This window comes from Protopterus annectens, chromosome 16.part0, assembly GCF_019279795.1.
Source record: "Protopterus annectens isolate FY-2018-M chromosome 16.part0, PAN1.0, whole genome shotgun sequence".
In the NCBI taxonomy this organism is placed as follows: domain Eukaryota; kingdom Metazoa; phylum Chordata; order Ceratodontiformes; family Protopteridae; genus Protopterus; species Protopterus annectens.
Window position 1 is genome coordinate 496,333,156 of NC_056750.1, and position 17,247 is coordinate 496,350,402.

General features: G+C 39.7%; 1 protein-coding gene across 6 annotated transcripts in view; it reads left to right on the top strand.

Annotated features, from left to right (window-relative positions):
* FAM163B (family with sequence similarity 163 member B) overlaps positions 1-17,247 on the top strand; it is a 1,080,770-nt gene that overhangs the window by 286,174 nt on the left and 777,349 nt on the right. For 4 of the 6 annotated variants that reach the window (XM_044058444.1, XM_044058443.1, XM_044058441.1 and 1 more), the window contains one exon: positions 6,585-6,658. The exons of 1 other annotated variant lie outside the window; for it this stretch is intronic. The gene's annotated coding sequence lies outside the window, so the exon portion shown is untranslated. Of the gene's footprint in view, positions 1-3,983; positions 4,037-6,584; positions 6,659-17,247 lie in introns of those variants that run through there. One more of the 6 variants, XM_044058445.1, reaches the window with a different exon arrangement.

Below are 17,247 nucleotides of genomic sequence, written 5' to 3' on the forward strand. Positions count from 1 at the left end.
TTTGCATCATGTCACATTTTCCCACAAATATAACATTTGCGTTTGTCACAGTTACTTATCAAATGTACTTCTTTTCCACAAAAAACATGTTTTGGGTTGTCCCCAATATTTTACTACACCCAGATTTCCCTGCACATTTATCATGCTTTGTATACGTATAATTTTTTCTTTCTATTTTAATTCAATATTTCAGTTCCAGCCACCAGTTCATAAACCATTTTGTTATAAGCTTTTGCAATGTCCAGTACTTCTTTACATAAAGTTTTCAAATGTCCTTTCAAAGTCCTTCTTTCTCCCTCTGTTCAAAATAGTACATGAGTTTTCTTTTTTGTTCCTTTTTAAATGCTTTTATCACATAAAGATTCCATGGGTTACAGTCTTTCTTTTTTTCATACTTTGTTTTACAGTCTCTCATATAGTGTATCAAAATGTCTCTCTGTTAATACGAATAAATGCACTTACCTCATGTGCTTTTACATCAAAAGGAGATATTAACTTGTCCCACACTTCATAAATGTCAATTTCTTTGTCTTTTTTACTTTGAATCCTTACTATGTACTTCAGTTTTTCATTTTCTTCTGCCTTTTCTGTGCTACTCCACTTTTGCCTTCTTTTACTTTCTCTGTATATGTTTTCTCTCTCATCTCACCACTGTTCCACAGAGCTGTCTCTGCATTCTCCCCCCTGGAAACATCTCCTTTATTTTCTGGCTCACTCTGCACCACCATTTCTTTAAGTAAATCATTCCGCAACCCTTCTGACTGGTGGTCTGTAATTATACATCCATCATTTGCTGCCTCATCTCCATCAAACAGATTTATTTGAAACATTTTCTCAGAATGCTGCACATGTCCTCCAGTCTTGATATTTACTTTCTCCTCCATTTCTTTCACCACTCCATCATCTTTCTCATCTGCCTCCCTGTTTCTCTGGCCACCTCTGCACCTTGATAGTAGATGGGAAGTGCTTCTTAAAAATTAGTCCCACTCACAACATTGAAAAGTAGGGGAAGTTGTGCAATGCACTGACCAAATTTCCCCAAGTAGTATAAATGCAGCCTTGGGTCTCCCTTGAAAAGAGACTTCCAGCCTAGTGGTACTAACCTGGTTAACAAAGAGTAAATAAATAACTTTATAGTTTGACATGTTGGCAGATCTGGCAAACACTTCCCTTTATCTTGCTGACCTGGATATTAATAACTGTGTCCAGGAAAAATAAATGCATCATGCAGGTTTTCAGTTTCTGCTGAAAGACATTGTTTTGATTCCAAGTTGGTTATATCTTTCAAATTTTTGATCACCACTTCAGTTGGTCTGTTTTGGAAATTGTCTTACAGTAACTGTGCACTAGTAAGCCATCCCTATTGTAACTTTATACCATGCCATTCCCTGGTTGAAAAGCAAAAGCTACAATTATTTCATTTAAATTCACTTGCACGTGACTAGCTATAATTATAATCTTTATTGAACACCTGCTAGAACATAGATGCTAGTTAATGCAGGGCTTTGGTAATAAATTTAACTTAGTATAGTAGAGACACGAGATGTTCATGCTACCATAGAGAGCTCCATCTCCACATTAAACATGTGTGCAGGTACACACACACACACACACACACACACACACACACACACACAAAACAACTATCACCTCAAAATAGTAATCCAATCAGTAAAATAAAACAACAAAAAGGCATAATCTGGGGTTCAAAATATATAAGTGACTTAACTCCCCATTCCCTATAAATAATGTAAATCAGGTTGATAAAATGGAATTAAATGAGTAAAAATTTTGATGAAAATGAAACAATGTATAGGGCATAGCAGATGCAGTAGTAAACTTGAAAATGTGTTTAACTTTCTTAAAGACAATGTTTCTACCCTGAGAATACAACAGTTGATGTCTGTATAATCAGAAGCATGACTGGGGTTAGAACAGAACAGGCTGTAATTGACATTATGACTTAAGACTAAACTAAATCAGAGTTAGAAATAGGGTTATAATAGGTTTAATAGTAATAATAGCAATAAAGTGCAGAAAACAATTTTTATTCCAAAACACCTTCTGGGGTGTTAACATTAAAACAAAGATGCAGAAACAATACCACCAAAAACCCAATAACTGTGTCCAAAAAATCAAAATATTTAGAAACACAAACCTATAAGGACAAAACCACGGCTGCTGCGTCCAGTGTAAAAACTTTACTAGTGCATACACAAGCGCTTTCGCAAAGTTGCTTCATCAGGTGTAGATATCAAGTGATTTTCCTAATGTTTCAGCAGTTGTAGAGAAAAGGTGTACTCAGGCTCTACCATATTTTCTGCAAGGGATGGAGTCATGAATAGGTTTAGAAAGAAGAGTACAACTGGTACCAAACTTAGTCCCTTTATGTTATACCTCGGATGTTGATAAGTATATGAAAATAATAAGAAAGTACTGGAACATTCTTACTACAGATGCTGATGTGGCCAATTTTATTGACCCTGAGCCTAAATTTATGTTTAGAAATAGTAAGTCTCTAAGAAGGAGACTGTACTATCCTAAGGGTAGCCAGCAGAACATGGAACGTATAGGCACTCTGCCTTGTGGTAGATGAAAATATTGCCAGTACTTGGACACTGGAAGCAGCTTTTATCATCCTGATCAAAAGAAGACCTATAAGTTCAATATTCCAGCCACTTGTATAACAGAACATGTTATATATCTTGCCCACTACATACAATGCAGTAAATTTTATAATGGCAAGATGGACAGGCCCTTTAAAAATCGTATTAGGGAGCACATTTATAACATCAATAAGTTGAATTGTGTTAATGCCCTAGCTAAACACGTTAATAATACTGACTCTATGCACCATTTTAAGTTTTTAGTAATAGGAAGAATTTATGAAAATGTTAGAATTGGTGATATACGGTTAAGAACAGAGGAATTAGAGTCTACATGGATAGTTAGATGAGAGCTGATGCAGAGAGTGGATTGAGTATGTACCACTTAGACCCAAATTAAAGTCTAGACCTCTTAGGAGGTAGTTTTATTAAAGTTTTTATTTGTTAGATACGAGTGTTATTTGTTTTAATACAACTTTGTAGTAATGTATGTTTATTTTCTATTAGTGAGGCTTTTTCTTTAAGTCTGTTAATTGGATGTTGTCATGTGAGTTTAATTGTTTAAAAGGGTGTGATTTTTGAAGTGTACTCTTATTACACCTGATGAAGCAACTTTGCGAAAGCGCTTGTATACGTTCTGTGCACTAGTAAAGTTTTTATTCTGGAAGCAGCAGCCGTGGTTGTGTCCTTATTGGTTTTTGTTATTAAAACAAAGATGTTTACATAGACACAAAAAAATCAAATAAAGCTGAGTAGTTGAAATTGCTAAACACATTTTATACTAAGTGTCATGCATTTCTGCTGATCTGAGGACAGATATCAGTAAGTGCTGTTTGACCAGTTTATAGTGGCATCACTGTAAACCACCAAGGGACACATAATTTACATTACAGCACACTAGTGATGAAGAAGCAGTACTTCATATGGAATATTTTGCTAATTATCGTTTTCTCTGAATTTAATTTTCTGGTTTTGGAAAACAAAACTTTTGCCCCAAAAGTGCAGCGCTAGCCCTGTGAGAACACCCATAGTAAGTATCATTTATTAGGACTTAGCAGCGACTCCCTGCATAATGAGAACGATTATGCAAAATGGTGGTAGTTGTACATCTGTACAGCAGGTGCCACTAACAAGGTAGCATTACAAATAAAACATACATGAAGTTGATTAACATGAAGGGCTGCTAAAATATCTTGCAGTTCCATGTCTTTAAGTTGGTTTACAAGTAAGTAGAATTATGTGCAGGAGGAATTATGTTGTAAAAAGTGTTATATGAGTACTGCCCCCCCAGTCAGTGGTAAAAAAAGACAGTTGTAATTTTTTGAATCAGTAGCTTCACTGATCTCTTTTTCACTATAGTTTCCATATTTTTTTCAGTTATCACCCAAATGGAATGAATATACATCAGCTGGATGTGTAGGTAATTTTAGGTAATTTTATCATTTTTTTCTGAGCCTTTTCTGGTCATTGATTTTCAACCATCATATTCCTCCAGAGATTCATCAGGGGATTTACCTTACCCTAACAGCTATCCTTCCTCCCAGGATAAGAAAGCTGGACAATGTTGCTGACTACTCATACAATGTCAGCTGACTGAATCTAGGTTATTTGGTCTCAGTCATGGCTTTGCCTTAGGCATTATGGAGCCAGTTTTGTGTATTATAATTTCACATGTTTATGTTTGGGATTTTTTAATTATTCAGCATGTACACACAAACACGTGTGTATACATACACACCCACCCATACATGTAAGCAAGTACACTCACACATGTGCATGTACACAGGCACACTAGCATGTACACACAAATGCACATACATGCACACACACACATTCACACTGTTTTACTTTGTCTCTTCTTTATGCATTGGCATGATCACTAATGCCCACATCTTCAAGGTAATACATATGGCACCATATTTTTACTGTTGTGATCTTGTTAGGCTTCAATGCAAAAATGATATTATGTTATTCTTTTTGCTTCAGAGATGTTTATTTTATTTTAGGCTTGGAAATATGTTAAAAGACTGAAAAAAATGAAGCAATGAACTGTGATCCTTTGTCAAATAGCAATACATTTTATAAGAAAGCATTGCAGATAATAGGACGGCCACGGTGGTGCAGTGGTTAACATTGTTGCCTCACAGCAAGAGGCTTTCCAGTTCGATCTTCGGCTGGGGTGTCTTCTGTGCAGAGTCTGCATGTCCTTCCTGCAGTCGTGTGGGTTTTCTCCGTGTGCTCCTGTTTCCTCCCACTCCCCCAAAGACATGCTGCAAGTGGATTGGACATGCTAAAATTGGCCCTAGGCGTGAGTGCATGCATGTGTGTGCCTTCCATGGAAGGTTGAGTGCTGGGCTGGCAACTCGACACTGTAAAACTCCACTGCCAATCATGTGCGGACAAGGTGATCCGCTGTGGCGACCCCTAACCAGGAAAAGCTGAAAGAGAGAGATTGCAGATAATAAAGAAAATGTCACAGATCTCTCATGTGAAGATCCATTTTTAGTGTTGATTAAGGACAAATGAAGTATTTTGAAGGTGAAACTATGCTTTTTATCATAATTACGGATCATCCTTGAAAACGAGATATGAAATCATTAGGCCAGTCTTTGAATATAATGCCCCATTTGGCACGTATCTTTCCACACACATTCAACAACTGGAATGCCCACAGAGATACCTTACAAATAAGACACAAGGCCTAAACAACATGTCCTACATGGAGTGAATCAAAGCCCAGTCACTATAATCTGTATCCTACAGACTGCTAAGAGGTGACCTGTGCCTGGCATACAGGGTATCCTCTGACCCAATACTGATAGATTTACTGCATATCAGTAAGTCAGATGACATCTGAAGTACTCAGTCTAGGGATGTAAACCAGTTCTGCAACATCAACAGAATGGTTTGTAGGGACAGGTATATCTCACATAGCATACCGCTGTTCTGGAACAGACTCCCCATCCACATAAAACAAATTTCATCTTTGCCATATTCAAGTGCAACTTACATCTATAGATGGGAAACAGAAAATGTAACCCCAGACTGCCCCCCATACTACTAATGAATAAATATAGCCCCTAAATGCTTTATCCTATGTATAGGTCCCCCTCAAATTTTCTGTGGTATGATCCCAGTTACTCTTATTAGGGGTACTGTATAATTACTGACCATGGGATGGGTATGGTCAATCTGTAGCCAGGGGGATAGGTTAATTCAAGCAGAAAAAAGTGAAATTGGCTAATTTAAAATGACCCCAAGGGCAGTTAGCCTAGTACTTGCCTATGAACCTATCACATGCGCAAGTATTTTTCTGAGTATTCCTCTTAAGCAAAGCAGACTCAAACCTTTTTACATTTGCAGGTAAAACATCCACATTTCTGTCTGTGTTGAGCATCAAGTGAATATGTTTGCATGCGTGTGTGCTGTATTATTATTTATATCAACACTTCATGAAATGCACATACTTGTATTAGTTTTATCTATGATGCTACTTTTTAAAGTTTTTATTTGTTCATTGTGTTTACTAAATAACATAATCATCTACTAGAAAATCATGTTATATTAATACTAAAGTAATTGCAGTAATATCAGCTGCACATTATAATAGCAATCTTGCATGATTTTATCAGATAATGCAGTAGAAAATTATCTGTATAGAAAAAAAATCTGAAATATTTAGGAGAATGTTAAGAAATTAATGGTAAATATAAGCCAATATATTTAGAATTTTAGAGTAAATTTCTTTTGTTTAGAATTTTTCTGTTTAAACATTTAGATCTTTGATACCATTGTCAGGTTAGTTTTTTATTTCTTATTTGTGTTTATTTTTACAATTCATTTTGAAAGAAGGTTTCAGGTAAAATATATGTATTTGGAGAATGTAATGGACATTGTATTCAATATGCAGCTAGAAAGAGATAAGTGGAATTTCAGTGGAGCAATTCTCAGTTTAATCAAATTGTTTCTCCTCTACAGGCTTGCCAATATACGACGTCTGCAGACTGTGCAGGAACTATCCTCTAACCGGAGATATTTGGGATGCACACTTGGTGAGCTTGTTACCAGTAAATAATATCAATTATTCAGGCACTGCTCATGTCAAGTCATAGCAATCATTGTAAATCACTGCTGCAAAAAGAGAAACAGTGCTTTCATTCAACTATTTGTTCTTACTTACACAATTTCCTTACCTCTGTCTGTTTTGTATGTGCTTATGCATAATTATTATGAACCATGTCTAGTCTCATAAAGGACACAGAAATGTACAGGTGCAAGGAAAAAAAACTTCCCCTTTGAAGTATTAGAAGACAAGCACAGAAACTATTTAATTCTTCTGGCATTCTAATGTGATTAGACGTCATGCAGTTCCTTTTGCATTTAAGTCATTAACTTGCATTGCTTATGTGTATGCAGACGTGGCTTCTCTTCTTCTGTTGTGTGCTACTTTTTGAAGCCACAATTTACTACATAAATGTCCCTGTCTCTAGACTGTTTATCAGAATATTTACTAATTCACTCTATCAGGCTAATGGAGCAGTTCTAAAAGACAAACTGGCTAGATTACATCCTCAAAGTGCAATGCCGACAGAGGATTAACATAATATTTTCTTATTGCATGGTTTGATATTGTGTACTGGCCTGTTGTGATTCTGACTGTGGTGATGGCAGTGATTGAAATTTATCCATTGACAGAATTTTTTACGTGGTTTAAAATTCATAATCTTTCCTAAATGTTCTTCTTAAAACTGATGACTGATATTTGCTATAAGAATTTAGTTAAATCTACAACTAACCTTCCATCCAGAGCACACGACGTCACTGTTGAGCTTCCCCGCTCTCTCTCCTACATATAACTCCTTACTGTGCTCTTACTAATGGATAAACCTGAATGTTGTCCTCCTTTAAACAACATTCTCCAACCGTAGTCACCTAAAAGGGAACTGCACACCGGAAATAAATGTATCCTAATTTCTAGTAAATCTAAAGAAAACAACTGATGGCACACTTTACTCATGTTATGTCACTAAACTGCGGCTCAACATACCATCTGAAATATAACAACTAGAAAAACTGAAATTCTTTAAAGCCGGACTCAAACAATACCTGCCCAACTCTTGATTATGCTGTTTCTGTGTACCGGAGTAATATTAGTACTTCCAACCATAAAACCTGTCATCCTTTTTTAATATAATCACACACACTCATCACTCTGTTTATTCTTATAGCATTCACTTTTCTTATAAGTTCATGGGTGTGTACTAGGCTAATGGTCCTGGAGCCTTTACAAGCCTTAGCCCATAGAGGTTCCTTAGCATTGTGCTGCCCGACGTTAGTTCCCATTGCCTCTATCAAGTAGAGCCACTGGAGTGATCCCCAGGGTGATGTTTCTATTTCCCATCCGCTCATCAAGATTTCTCTTGAAGAGGGCCATTGAGGTGCTCTGCTTGACATGTATGGGAAGTCTATTCCAGAGCATGGGCAGTCTTTGGGTTATGAACCTGTCCATCCAGCATGTTCTGTTGATTGTGGTAATGAGGTTGAGGTCTCTGGAGCATGTGGTGCGGAAGGATTGGGATTTGTTTAGATGTAGCATTACTAACAGAGCTGGGTCAGACATGGCTTTGTAAATCAAGCAGAGATCGCCTCTCAAACGATATGAGACAGAGAATAGCTGGAGTTTTTTTGAGTCTGTCCATGTAGGACATGTGGTTAAGGCCTAGGATCCTCTTTGTGAGGTGCTTTTGTGGCCTTTCCAGCTGTTGCAGGAGTCTAGTGAGGAACATGCCAAATGGGGCATTATACTCGATGATTGGTCTAATGAGGGAAGAGTAGGGAGATATGATGACTTCTTTCTTCCTGAATGCAAAACCCTTGGTAATGAGATGTGCCACATCGATGGACTATCTGACCACAGTGGCAATGTGTTGGTCGAAGAAGAGGTTGCTGTCATCTTGTGTCTCCAGATCTCTTATAACGCATTCAGTGTTCAGTGGGCTCCCATCGATGTGGTAATTAGTGGGAACTGAGTTTTTCCCCAAAGGGGATGATGATGCATTTTTTTGGCATTAATCTTAAGGCCATGGTTTCGACACCAGTCATTGGTATCAGTGAGGCCTTTCTGTAGGATGTCTACATTACTTGGGGATTTAATAATGGCTCGCAGCTTGCAGTCATCTGCAAACTTGGTCAGCCAGAGTCTTTCTGTGTTGGCCTGGACGTCTGAGAAGTAGATGCCAAACAGGAGAGGACCCAGGACCGATCCCTGTGGGACTCCACTCGTGACTGGTTGGCAGTCTGACTTGGAGTCCACTACTTTCACATTGTGGGGTCTATCTGTGAGCCAATTTGCAACCCATCTAGTGATATAGTAGTTGATGCCTAGTTTGGTGACTTTTATCAATAAATCCTGAGTGGGGAATGGTATCAAAGGCCTTGGGCAGATCGAGGTAGGCTGTATGAACTGCCTTGCCCTCATCCACAGCACTGGTGACTGACTCAAGAAAGTCAACCAGGTTGAGCAGGCATGATCTACCTTTCACAAAAGCAAATTGCATGGGATCTTGAGTTTGGAGATTTCCTATATCCTTGCTAATTAGGTCCATGATTCTGTGCTCCATCGTCTTGCATATCAGACTAGTCAGGCTAATGGGGTGATAATTCCCAGGGTCTGTAGTTACTCCCCTTTATGGAGAAGGATGACTGTAGCATTGTGCCTTTTGGTAGAGACAAAGCCTGAGATGAGGCTGTGATTGAACAGGGCATACAGATGTGGTGCCAGTTCACTTTGTAGTTCATGTAGAACACAACACATCCAGGGATATTGTCAAGTCCCATGGAAGCTGTATTCTTGGCCTTGGACAATGCAGCTTTAACCTGTGCTGCAGTAATGCTGGGTGCCTGGCATTCCTCAGGTATTGTGATTAGTCCTTTGGAGGGGGAGGGGTGTAAAGTTGGAACTGAATCTGTCGGCCAGTATGTTGGCAGTATCTGTTGACTCCGTATAGGAGGTATCATTGTGCAGTAACTCAGAGCAAACACTGGTATTGCCATGGAGATTCTTGATATAGAATGCTTTGTGGTTGTTTTATCCAAGACACTAATGCATATTTTCTTTATTCTGTTTAGCCTAGGTTGCATTCTGGGAGTTGATTATTGAGTTACACTTGTCCACACTTTTATTTTTACCCTACTGGGTACTGGTGGTATAACCCAAGAAACCAACACTCTTGTGCTAACTGGCACCCTTCATATTTGATGACAATGTGTGCCACCATTCCTTAAATAAACACCATCTGTGCCACTGATCATCAAATATTTAGCTGGAATTGGTCGGATTCAAATCCTTTCTGTGCCACAGGTCACCAGAGTAGAATTTAGAGTAAATTTCCATAATTATTGCAAGACTTGAAGGGATTTGTCATTTATTTGCCAGTTGTTTAAAAAAGAACAGGATGTTAGAGGTACTGTATTTGCCTGTGTTACTGGACCAATGCATAGAGTCAGAGACTGCAGATTTAATGAGTTGCATGATTCATTAATAAGAATAGTTTATTTGACCATTTAAGTAGTTAAAAAATTGCTAGCATAAAGTAATCAAGGAAATGGGTAGGTGCAAGATAAAATGTGATTCAAACAAAAAAGCAGACAATTAGAAATACTGTGAGAAAATATTGTAACAATAGTGGATATGCAAAAGAGCGCTATGTTGCAATATGATAGAACAATAATGGAGCCAGAAAAGACAGTCATGAGATAGAGAAGAAATATTATTCAGTTGAAATTTGAGCCTCATAAACTAAATGTGGCTATATGTAAGAGAAGTACTATCTTGTATTTTTGTATGTGTTGTAGAATCTCAGCAAGTAGAAACAGTTTGCAAAGATGTTAGATTCAACATTTTGAAAGAAGTTGCATGACATTAAAAGAAATGTAAAAAATAACTGATTTTTGCTATTATTTATGCTAGAAAGATTGTTCCAGTGAAGACAGAAAATGCATCAGAGATAGAGACAAGAGTATCCATCAGATTGTTGACATAAATGGTGAGAATTAATCAGAAGAATATTGAATTTAAATTGCTACATGAGCACATTACATGAGACTTTTGATGAACTGAGGATGAAAGAAAAGGTACTGATGAGACATTTGTGTGCACATTGTTAAAGTATTCAAGGCAGCACATAAAGTCACAGGATTGAAGGTTACTATCGTATGAATAAAAATAAAAAGATCAACTTCCTTTTTCAAGCCATTCATTTAATAATTTAAATTGTCATAATAGTTTTCAGATGTTTGGCTTTTAAGAAGCTAGATATAGTAGAACAAGTTCACAATGTGAAAGCAGAGAGTGCATGTGTGCAGCAATAGTCACACAGTCTCACAGACAGCTTGTAGAAAGTACAGAGTCATAAAAATGTCCTTTATGACTATTGGAATTTAGTCATAGGCTCAGGAAGGTAGCCAGTCATGCATAGAAAATCTTGGCCTTGTGCTATCACAGGCTGGAAGATAATTACCAGTAGCTCACAAGAGCAAAACTGAGCAGGAAACGATGTGAATAGAAATTGTAAAGGTTATTACAAAACAGTTAGAGCCATCAGAATTGGTGCTTGGGAAGCTTCACAAACTATATAGTTCTTTTTCAATGAAGATGCAGAAAAGTATGCAAGCACAATATAAATTTTGCAACTTTTTAAAATAAAAATGCAGCAGAAGCATAAAATGTCTAATATAAATATTCTGTGTGGAAACTATGTAAAACTTGCAATTGATTTGCTAGGTACTTTTCCGTTATACCCCTACCAGACTGCAGCGGTATTTTGCTGGTATGTGTGCATTTTCTGTATCCATCTGAGAAGTTCATGTTAAATAGTCTGTGATCGTTACTCAAAGGAATATTTTTTGAACATGATGTAGCTGTGATAGCAGATTTTAGGGAAAGTAAAACATGAAGCGCACACACAGCCGCAGCGCTGAACATTCTATTTACAGTAATTTATGACTCCGTAGCCATCCATCTGAGTATTTCATGTTAAATAGTCTGTAACCATTATTCACATCTTTGTGTTAATGATCCCTGTTCCTTCCGCTACCTGTACTAAAAGTGTATATATAAATTGCTGTTTTGTTTTCAACATCATTAAACCTGTTGGCATGCACGAGAAGTGTAGCATTCTGTTCTTTGTCTAGTTCCCTGCACTACACACACTGTCATTCCTCACGATTTCCACAGTCAACAAAGGAAACACATGGTAGGGGTTTAATGTACTTAAAGCATGACACACATCCACAATTTTACTGTTATACACCTACCAATCCATGATGCTGTCCGCGGTACTGTAATTTGCCAGTATTTCCTCACACAAGCAAGGAGTTGTGTATCTGTCTGTCTTGCCGGTATTTCCTCACAAAAAGAAAAGTTAGCATTTGTTCTGTATGTCATGCTTTCTTTAAATACATTCAAATGTGATGAAATACTGGCAAAACAGACAGATATACAACTCCTTGCTTATGTGAGGAAACACCGGCAAATCACAGCACCTTGGACTGGTAGGGGTATAACGGAAAAGTACCATTTGCTGTAAAGCTGCAGAAACATGCAAGTAACTGCTCAGAACTTGCTTTTTCTGTGAGAAAGGCAGTCAAAGTCGCACATGAACAAATAGGATTATGTGCTTCTTAACAGCTACTCACTGCATTACTTCATCTAGCTGAAGTATATACAAATATATATATATATATATATATATATATATATATGTATTTACACACACACACACACACACACACACACACACACACACACACACACACACACACACACACACCTATATAGCCCCTTGCTTCTAAATATTTTACCTGCCAAGCCCCTGCTTACACTTATCAAGGGTACAAGAACTTATCCTAGATTTGGAATACATGATTAAGCGTTGTTAGTCTAGTTAATAGTTATGAACCTATATATGTCATCCTATTCATATGCTGCTGTATCCATAACATGAGGAAGTCTGCATCTTTTTGACTCGTATGTCCGGTCATTCTACAAAAGATAAATGCTACTGCGAAGGTACGTGCGATGGCCTGCATCACTCAGCGAATGTCTGCCATAAATGGACGTCGGGTATAAAGTGGATGTCAGTACGGGCCTATCTCAGAGCTTTTATGCTGCCTGTGTGACTGCCAGCTCCGGTCGTTGCTCATTTGGAATAGTGAATTTGTGCTTGTCCACATTCAGATAAGTACCCCATAGGGGTTATGTTGCTTACTTGCTACTGTGTTGTGGGTTAATGTCAGGTAGAAAGGGTAAGTGTCAGTGTGGAAGGCAGATTCCACATAAAGACTCGCATGAGCTCTGCCTATTCTGTCTAGGCCAAGACCACGACCACACCACTTGTGAGATCTGTCAGGCTTTTGTACCTAAAACTCTTAGGAGCCATCTAGCTACTCTAAAACATTACCTAGAGAATCAGCATTTAAAATGTTTAGCTAAAGACATCGACCCGATGTCGGGAACTTCGGAGGAGGTGCCCTCGTAAATGGCCAAAAAGTCTAGGCCTGCTCCTACAACTGCACCGTCTATTCTGACCACATCTCTCAAGGCTGGTGAAGGCCCAGAGTCGGAATCCATGGACCTTCCACTGATGGGTACCCAGGGGGATGCAGTTAAGGAGACCGCCATTAAGTCCAAGAGGGAGCCGCAGGTGTCCGACTTGGGTGCTGGGAGGGTTACCAAGGTTTATCCTCTCCTAAAGTCCATGTGGGTTTCCCAAATCGTTGTTAGAAGACGTCATTTCGGACATCGTAGAATGTCACCTGATGTCTGGCCGTCCTTCTCTTCATTGAATGTCAGACACTTCTGTGATGGACTTTCCACAAAAGGAAGAAGCAGAAAAACAAAACACACTGCTCCTTTACCCAAGACCTACTTAATGCCTTCTTAGCCATACTCCAGGCCTCTGCTCCTGCTCTGGCCCCTTCAGTCTCCACTCCAAAGAGTGAAGTGCTGCCTGATATTTCCTCTGAGGAAGCGGATTCTTCAGGGGATGAATCCCTCACATACACCTCCCATATTGCTTCTCCTCTGGGGTATGCTTCCCAAGAGGAGGAGTCAAATGGAACTGATTCCCCTGAGGAAGACATTACATTTGGAGAGACAATAGTTCAAATGAAAGACTTTTTTAAATGGGACTGCAGTCAGGTTACTGAGACCCGAATGAGGTATTATGACCTCTTACAAATGGAGTCCCCAAACCCACTTGTGGTTCCCCCTGTGTATTCTGCATTTTTGTATGCCTTCCTGGCTGCTTCAAAGGCCCCTGATTCCGAACTACCTGCACCCAAGCATCCAGACAAATTTTATAAAGTCCCTAAAGATGCCAAGTTCCCTTTCAAGACCCTTTCTTCAGATCCATCAACTATTTCTGTGGCTGCAGATAAAATATCTAAGGTTCTTCCCTCCACTTTCTTACTCCCTTCGGATAAGGAAGGTAGAATAATGGAAAGATTGGGCTAAAAAGTCAATACCTCTGCCACCTTAGCTAGGAGAGCCATAAACTATCAAACTCATATTGCCAAATACTCCTTGGCCCTTCTCACGGATGCCATTAAACAATTGAGTGACCTACCTGATTCCCCCAATAAAGCTAAGATCTCTAGCCTGCTGAAGTTTTGCAGGGAGGTTAGAAGACACTCTATAAAATGTAGTTATGATGCAGTGGAGGCTTCAATAAGGGCTGCGGCCTCAGGTTCTGTCATCAGGAGATGCTCCTAGCTTAGGCTACAGCCTTTACCAGAGGACATAAAATCTAAACTGATGGATGCACCCTTGGGTAATACAGCCTTGTTTTGCTCAGCAGTTGTTGAGCTCTTTAAGGCCCTTCAGGTGAAGGGCAAAGAACTTCAGGACCTAGGGTAGATATTTGTGTCCCCAGCTCTTCACTTCTAGAGGAATTACCCAGCAAGAACAATGTTTGTGAGAAGGTCTTCTAGACATATGTCCTCCAAAGAGAAAAAAGATTCCAGGAAGCAGACCCCTTCCAGGTCTTCTCCCGCTCAAAAACAGCCTTATCAGGCCAAACCTGGTAGTCAGTGACTACCCATATCTCCCTGTCTTTCCCAGATTGGAAACAGATTACACAGGACTCTTGGGTCCTCTCAGTCAATACAGCAAGATTATTTCATGATGTGGGAATTCAGACCAACCTTCAAAGACATTCCTCAACCCCCTCAAGACCAAATGGTTTACTTTCCCCCAGTCCTGCATGCCCTACTCTCTGAAGGTACTATCCAAGAGGTACCCCTAGAGTTAAGAGGGAAAGGTTTCTATTCCAGAATGTTCCTGGTCCCCAGGAAAGAAGTTCCCCAGAGATCCATCTTGTATCTGTCCAATCTGAATACCTTTCTCAAGGTCCCATCCTTTCGGATACTGACCCTTCCTACTCTCCTTCCACTGATCCTTCCTCAGGCCTACATGGTGTCCTTCAATATAAAGGATGCCTACCTTCACATGCCATTCCATCCACTCTTCTGAAAATTCCTTCACTTTTCAGTGAGTTCTGTGCATTTTCATTTTTGTGCTTTGCCATTTGGTCTCTCTGCGGCCCCAAGAGTGTTCACAAAGTGTCTAGTCCCAGTCGTTGACTTTGCCAGAATGCAGGAGATCCATCTCTCCCCTTATCTGGATGATATTCTTATCCCTGCAGATAGTCCAACAGCACCTGGACTACACCATCTCTCTTCTGAGATCCCTCGGGTTTATCATAAACCTTGAAAAATATTTTCTGACTCACTCCCAGGATCATGTGTTCTTACGATGCAGGATTCTCACAGGACAAATTATGGCCTGTTTTCCTCCAGAAAAGATTCTGTCCCTCGCCTCTTATTTCCAGGGAATTCTTTCTCTCCAAACCCTGTTGGCCAGGGAGTTTTTGAGGCTCCTGGGATTCATGGCCTCCATCATTCCCATGGTACCCTTAGCAAGGTTACACATGAGGAAATTTCAGTGGTACTTAAGGACAGTCTGGAAACAACACTTGCACCCTCTGGAGTTTATGGTGCCGCTTCTTCTCTGCCTATCCAGGGAACTAAAATGGTGGATTGCCCAGATTTATGCCAATCCAGGTCTCTCCCCTTCAACCCCTCCCCCAATCAGGATCTGTACACATATGCTTCAGACTCAGGTTGGGTAGCAACCGTAGGAGACTGGAGAGTGAGGGACACATGGACCCTTCCCCAATGGAGGGAACACGTCATCATCAAGGAGATGAGAGCCTTGATATTTGCCCTCCACATCTTCAAGGCTCAAATCCTCACAAGAGTGCTGAGATGGTACACAGACAACACCACTGTGCTGTGGTACATCAACAAACAGGGGGGGCAAAGTCCCACCTCCTATGCAGATTAGCTCTGCAGGCATGGGAGATAGCGCAACAGAGACAAGTATCCTTTCTAGACATCTACATACCCTCTACAAAGAATGTGAGGTCACATGCTCTAACCAGGTCCATGACTCCATCCCACGAATGGATGTTAAACAGGGATGTGTTCCTGGACCTGGTCAATTGATTGGGTATACCTCAGGTAGACCGGTTTGCCTCCTACATGAACAGAGAACTCCGAACTCACTGCACCAAGTTACTCACCCTTGGGGCATGGAAGGTGGATGTTTTTTCCTTCCCATGGAAGGGGATGTTTGCTAATGCATTCCTCCCTTCCCTCTCATACAAAAAGTTCTGATGAAGATTTAGAGAGAACAACCTCAGTTCTTGCTGGTGACCCCCTTTTGGCCAAGGCATCACAGGTTCCACCTTCTACATCATCTAGGCAAGGGCAATCACAAGTTACCCCCAGGATGGACATACTCACACAGGAAAAGAGAGCTCTCATACACCCCCAAATATCCACCCTAAATCTTACACTGTGGGCGACAGAGCATTGATTCCTTTTAGACACCTTTATACCAAGGATGAGTTTCAGGTTCTGCAGGAGGCCAGAAAACCCACTACCAGAAAATCCTACCTATCCAAGTGGAAAAGGTTTTCTGTTTGGTGTCTAAAACAACTACTTCAACCACTTGCTGTAGAGCCTTTGGTGGTTCTGTCTTACCTGTGTGTACTGATGAACACTGGCTTGTGATATACTTCCATTAAGACACACCTATCTGCCATCTCAGAATGTTTACCTCTCTCCCCCTCCTTTGGATTCCAGACTAGAAGTCAAGCTCTTTTTAAAAGGGGTACTATATATTAGACCTCCAAGGATGCATATTCCCCCAACTTTGGATTTTAATTTTATATTGGAAAAGCTGGGGTCTATATTAGATCACCAAATGCTTAAAAAAGCAAACCGTGATTAATCAACCCTATGTAAGTGAAAGCTTACAATGTCGAAGTGTCAGAACAGCGATTTTTTTTCCAAGGGAAAAAAATCGCTGTTCCAACAAACAAACAAAAAACTTATTTCAAACATTACATTAAGTGGGGGGCGAACCTCCCCTACTTAAATATATCAACTCCAAGACCGCACTACAGTTCCAAAAATGCAAAGTGCCGAAGTGGCCAAGCGAATTCTTTCCCAGGGAAAGAATTTGCTTAACAGCTGGTTCAATATTTTGCGTTTTCAGCCTTTTAAGTTCGACCAA